The sequence below is a fragment of the Chiloscyllium plagiosum genome, unplaced genomic scaffold (assembly GCF_037043375.1).
Source record: "Chiloscyllium plagiosum isolate Xiang-an unplaced genomic scaffold, Cpla_swu_hap1 HiC_scaffold_46, whole genome shotgun sequence".
NCBI lineage: Eukaryota > Metazoa > Chordata > Chondrichthyes > Orectolobiformes > Hemiscylliidae > Chiloscyllium > Chiloscyllium plagiosum.
The window spans coordinates 2,898,491-2,905,278 of record NW_028270184.1 but is presented as its reverse complement, the minus strand read 5'-3'; positions in this window follow the sequence as shown (position 1 = coordinate 2,905,278).

Here is a 6,788-nt window from a genome sequence, read left to right as displayed (position 1 = left end):
ACTCACACTCACTCACTCTCTCCCTCACTCTCTCCCTCACTCTCTCCCTCACTCTCTCCCTCACTCTCTCCCTCACTCTCCCCCTCACTCTCCCCCTCACTCTCCCCCTCACTCTCTCCCTCGCTCACTCTCCATCTCTCTCTCCGTCTCTCTCTCTCTCCCCCTCACTCACTCACACTCACTCCCTCTCTCCCTCACTCTCTCCCTCACTCTCTCCCTCACTCTCTCCCTCACTCTCCCCCTCACTCTCCCCCTCACTCTCCCCCTCACTCTCTCCCTCGCTCACTCTCCATCTCTCTCTCCGTCTCTCTCTCCCTCCCTCTCCCCCTCACTCACTCACACTCATTCTCTCTCTCCCTCACTGTCTCTCTCCCTCACTCTCTCCCTCACTCTCTCCCTCACTCTCTCCCTCACTCTCTCTCTCCCTCACTCTCTCCCTCCACTCTCTCCCTCACTCTCTCCCTCACTCTCTCCCTCACTCTCTCCCTCACTCACTCCCTCACTCTCTCCCTCACTCTCTCCCTCACTCTCTCACTCACTCTCACCCTCACCCTCTCCCTCACTCTCTCCCTCACTCTCTCCCTCACTCTCTCCCTCACTCTCTCCCTCACTCTCCCCCTCACTCTCCCCCTCACTCTCTCCCTCACTCTCTCCCTCGCTCACTCTCCATCTCTCTCTCCGTCTCTCTCTCTCTCCCCCTCACTCACTCACACTCACTCCCTCTCTCCCTCACTCTCTCCCTCACTCTCCCCCTCACTCACCCCCTCACTCTCCCCCTCACTCTCCCCCTCACTCTCCCCCTCACTCTCCCCCTCACTCTCCCCCTCACTCTCCCCCTCACTCTCTCCCTCACTCTCTCCCTCGCTCACTCTCCATCTCTCTCTCCGTCTCTCTCTCTCTCCCTCTCCCTCTCACTCACTCACACTCACTCTCTCTCTCCCTCACTCTCTCTCTCACTCTCCCCCTCACTCTTTCCCTCGCTCACTCTCCATCTCTCTCTCCGTCTCTCTCTCCCTCTCCCCCTCACTCACTCACACTCACTCTCTCTCTCCCTCACTCTCTCTCTCACTCTCTCCCTCACTCTCTCCCTCGCTCACTCTCCATCTCTCTCTCCGTCTCTCTCTCCCTCCCTCTCCCCCTCACTCACTCACACTCATTCTCTCTCTCCCTCACTGTCTCTCTCCCTCACTCTCTCCCTCACTCTCCTCACTCCTCCCACACTCCCTCACTCTCTCTCTCCCTCACTCTCTCCCTCACTCTCTCCCTCACTCTCTCCCTCACTCTCTCCCTCACTCTCTCCCTCACTCACTCCCTCACTCTCTCCCTCACTCTCTCCCTCACTCTCTCACTCACTCTCACCCTCACCCTCTCCCTCACTCTCTCCCTCACTCTCTCCCTTCACTCATCACCCTCACTCTCTCACTCACTCTCACCCTCACCCTCTCCCTCACTCTCTCCCTCACTCTCTCCCTCACTCTCACCCTCACTCTCTCCCTCACTCTCTCCCTCACTCTCCCCCTCACTCTCCCCCTCACTCTCCCCCTCACTCTCTCCCTCACTCTCTCCCTCGCTCACTCTCCATCTCTCTCTCCGTCTCTCTCTCTCTCCCCCTCACTCACTCACACTCACTCCCTCTCTCCCTCACTCTCTCCCTCACTCTCTCCCTCACTCTCCCCCTCACTCTCCCCCTCACTCTCCCCCTCACTCTCCCCCTCACTCTCCCCCTCACTCTCTCCCTCACTCTCTCTCTCCCTCACTCTCTCCTCACTCTCTCCCTCACTCTCTCCCTCACTCTCTCCCTCACTCTCTCTCTCCCTCACTCTCTCCCTCACTCTCTCCCTCACTCTCTCCCTCACTCTCTCCCTCACTCTCTCCCTCACTCTCTCTCTCCCTCACTCTCTCCCTCACTCTCTCCCTCACTCTCTCCCTCACTCTCTCCCTCACTCTCTCCCTCACTCTCTCACTCACTCTCACCCCCACCCTCACCTCACCCCCAACCCCACCCTCACCTCACCCCCACCCCACCCCCAGCCCCACCCCCAACCCAACCCCCACCCCCACCCTCACCTCAACCCCAAGCCCACCCTCACCTCACCCCCACCCTACCCCACCCGCACCCCCACCCCCACCCTCACCTCACCCCCACTCCCACCCTCACCCTCACCTCACCCCCACCCCCACCCTCACCTCACCCCCACCCCCACCCCCAGCCTCACCCTCACCCTCACCCCCACCCCCACCCCCACCCCCACCCTCACACCCTCCCCCACCCTCACCCCCACCTCACCCCCAACCTTACCCCCACCCTCACCCTCACCTCACCCCCACGCCCACCCCCAGCCTCACCCTCACCCCCACCCCCACCCCCTTCCTCACCCCCACCCCCACCCTCACCCCCACCCTCACCCCCATCCCCACAGCCACCCCCACCCCCACCCCCACCTCACCCCCAACCTCACCCCACACCCACCCCATCCCCACCCTCACCCTCACCCCCACCCCCACCGCTCTCTCCCTTGCTCACTCTCCATCTCTCTCCGTCTCTCCCTCTCTCCCTCTCTCCCTCTCTCCCTCACTCACTCACTCTCTCCCTCACTCACTCTCCATCTCTCTCCGTCTCTCCCTCCCTCTCTCCCTCACTCACTCACACTCACTGTCTCTCTCCCTCACTCTCTCTCTCCCTCCCTCTCTCCCTCACTCACTCACTCACTCACACTCACTGTCTCTCTCCCTCACTCTCTCTCTCCCTCCCTCTCTCCCTCACTCACTCACTCACTCACACTCACTGTCTCTCTCCCTCACTCACTCTCCATCTCTCTCTCCGTCTCTCTCTCCCTCCCTCTCTCCCTAACTCACTCACACTCACTGTCTCTCTCCCTCTCTCTCTCTCTCCCTCCCTCTCCCTCATCACTCACTCACTCACACTCACTGTCTCTCTCCCTCCCTCACTCTCTCCCTCACTCTCTCTCTCCCTCACTCTCTCCCTCCCTCTCCCCCTCACTCACTCACACTCACTGTCTCTCTCCCTCCCTCACTCTCTCCCTCACTCTCTCTCTCCCTCACTCTCTCCCTCCCTCTCTCCCTCACTCACTCCCTCACACTCACTGTCTCTCTCCCTCACTCTCTCCCTCACTCACTCACACTCACTGTCTCTCTCCCTCACTCTCTCTCTCCCTCACTCTCTCCCTCCCTCTCTCCCTCACTCACTCACTCACTCACACTCACTGTCTCTCTCCCTCCCTCACTCTCTCCCTCACTCTCTCCCTCACTCACTCACTCACACTCACTGTCTCTCTCCCTCACTCTCTCTCCCTCACTCTCTCCCTCACTCACTCACACTCACTGTCTCTCTCCCTCACTCTCTCCCTCCCTCTCTCCCTCACTCACTCACTCACACTCACTGTCTCTCTCCCTCACTCTCTCTCTCCCTCACTCTCTCCCTCACTCTCTCCCTCGCTCACTCTCCATCTCTCTCTCGGATCTCTCTCTCCCTCACCCCCTCACTCACTCACACTCACTCTCTCTCTCCCTCACTCTCTCCCTCACTCTCTCTCTCCCTCACTCTCTCCCTCGCTCACTCTCCATCTCTCTCTCCGTCTCTCTCTCTCCCTCTCCCCCTCACTCACTCACACTCACTGTCTCTCCCCCTCACTCACTCCCTCACTCTCTCCCTCGCTAACTCTCCATCTCTCTCTCCGTCTCTCTCTCTCTCCCCCTCACTCACTCACACTCACTCACTCTCTCCCTCACTCTCTCCCTCACTCTCTCCCTCACTCTCTCCCTCACTCTCTCCCTCACTCTCCCCCTCACTCTCCCCCTCACTCTCCCCCTCACTCTCTCCCTCGCTCACTCTCCATCTCTCTCTCCGTCTCTCTCTCTCTCCCCCTCACTCACTCACACTCACTCCCTCTCTCCCTCACTCTCTCCCTCACTCTCTCCCTCACTCTCTCCCCTCACTCTCCCCCTCACTCTCCCCCTCACTCTCCCCCTCACTCTCTCCCTCGCTCACTCTCCATCTCTCTCTCCGTCTCTCTCTCCCTCCCTCTCCCCCTCACTCACTCACACTCATTCTCTCTCTCCCTCACTGTCTCTCTCCCTCACTCTCTCCCTCACTCTCTCCCTCACTCTCTCCCTCACTCTCTCTCTCCCTCACTCTCTCCCTCACTCTCTCCCTCACTCTCTCCCTCACTCTCTCCCTCACTCTCTCCCTCACTCACTCCCTCACTCTCTCCCTCACTCTCTCCCTCACTCTCTCACTCACTCTCACCCTCACCCTCTCCCTCACTCTCTCCCTCACTCTCTCCCTCACTCTCTCCCTCACTCTCTCCCTCACTCTCCCCCTCACTCTCCCCCTCACTCTCTCCCTCACTCTCTCCCTCGCTCACTCTCCATCTCTCTCTCCGTCTCTCTCTCTCTCCCCCTCACTCACTCACACTCACTCCCTCTCTCCCTCACTCTCTCCCTCACTCTCCCCCTCACTCACCCCCTCACTCTCCCCCTCACTCTCCCCCTCACTCTCCCCCTCACTCTCCCCCTCACTCTCCCCCTCACTCTCCCCCTCACTCTCTCCCTCACTCTCTCCCTCGCTCACTCTCCATCTCTCTCTCCGTCTCTCTCTCTCTCCCTCTCCCTCTCACTCACTCACACTCACTCTCTCTCTCCCTCACTCTCTCTCTCACTCTCCCCCTCACTCTTTCCCTCGCTCACTCTCCATCTCTCTCTCCGTCTCTCTCTCCCTCTCCCCCTCACTCACTCACACTCACTCTCTCTCTCCCTCACTCTCTCTCTCACTCTCTCCCTCACTCTCTCCCTCGCTCACTCTCCATCTCTCTCTCCGTCTCTCTCTCCCTCCCTCTCCCCCTCACTCACTCACACTCATTCTCTCTCTCCCTCACTGTCTCTCTCCCTCACTCTCTCCCTCACTCTCTCCCTCACTCTCTCCCTCACTCTCTCTCTCCCTCACTCTCTCCCTCACTCTCTCCCTCACTCTCTCCCTCACTCTCTCCCTCACTCTCTCCCTCACTCACTCCCTCACTCTCTCCCTCACTCTCTCCCTCACTCTCTCACTCACTCTCACCCTCACCCTCTCCCTCACTCTCTCCCTCACTCTCTCCCTCTCACACTCACCCTCACTCTCTCACTCACTCTCACCCTCACCCTCTCCCTCACTCTCTCCCTCACTCTCTCCCTCACTCTCACCCTCACTCTCTCCCTCACTCTCTCCCTCACTCTCCCCCTCACTCTCCCCCTCACTCTCCCCCTCACTCTCTCCCTCACTCTCTCCCTCGCTCACTCTCCATCTCTCTCTCCGTCTCTCTCTCTCTCCCCCTCACTCACTCACACTCACTCCCTCTCTCCCTCACTCTCTCCCTCACTCTCTCCCTCACTCTCCCCCTCACTCTCCCCCTCACTCTCCCCCTCACTCTCCCCCTCACTCTCCCCCTCACTCTCTCCCTCACTCTCTCTCTCCCTCACTCTCTCCCTCACTCTCTCCCTCACTCTCTCCCTCACTCTCTCCCTCACTCTCTCTCTCCCTCACTCTCTCCCTCACTCTCTCCCTCACTCTCTCCCTCACTCTCTCCCTCACTCTCTCCCTCACTCTCTCTCTCCCTCACTCTCTCCCTCACTCTCTCCCTCACTCTCTCCCTCACTCTCTCCCTCACTCTCTCCCTCACTCTCTCACTCACTCTCACCCTCACCCTCTCCCTCACTCTCTCCCTCACTCTCTCCCTCACTCTCACCCTCACTCTCTCACTCACTCTCACCCTCACCCTCTCCCTCACTCTCTCCCTCACTCTCTCCCTCACTCTCACCCTCACTCTCTCCCTCACTCTCTCCCTCACTCTCCCCCTCACTCTCCCCCTCACTCTCCCCCTCACTCTCTCCCTCACTCTCTCCCTCGCTCACTCTCCATCTCTCTCTCCGTCTCTCTCTCTCTCCCCTCACTCACTCACACTCACTCCCTCTCTCCCTCACTCTCTCCCTCACTCTCCCCCTCACTCTCCCCCTCACTCTCCCCCTCACTCTCCCCCTCACTCTCCCCCTCACTCTCCCCCTCACTCTCTCCCTCACTCTCTCCCTCGCTCACTCTCCATCTCTCTCTCCGTCTCTCTCTCTCTCCCCCTCACTCACTCACACTCACTCCCTCTCTCCCTCACTCTCTCCCTCACTCTCTCCCTCACTCTCCCCCTCACTCTCCCCCTCACTCTCCCCCTCACTCTCCCCCTCACTCTCCCCCTCACTCTCTCCCTCACTCTCTCTCTCCCTCACTCTCTCCCTCACTCTCTCCCTCACTCACTCCCTCACTCTCTCCCTCACTCTCTCTCTCCCTCTCCCTCTCACTCACTCACACTCACTCTCTCTCTCCCTCACTCTCTCTCTCACTCTCTCCCTCACTCTCTCCCTCGCTCACTCTCCATCTCTCTCTCCGTCTCTCTCTCCCTCCCTCTCCCCCTCACTCACTCACACTCATTCTCTCCCTCACTGTCTCTCTCCCTCACTCTCTCCCGCACTCTCTCCCTCACTCTCTCTCTCCCTCACTCTCTCCCTCACTCTCTCCCTCACTCTCTCCCTCACTCTCTCCCTCACTCTCTCCCTCACTCACTCCCTCACTCTCTCCCTCACTCTCTCCCTCACTCTCTCCCTCACTCTCCCCCTCACTCTCCCCTCACTCTCCCCCCTCACTCTCTCCCTCGCTCACTCTCTCTCTCCGTCTCTCTCTCTCTCCCCCTCACTCACTCACACTCACTCCCTCTCTCCCTCACTCTCTCCCTCACTCTCTCCCTCAC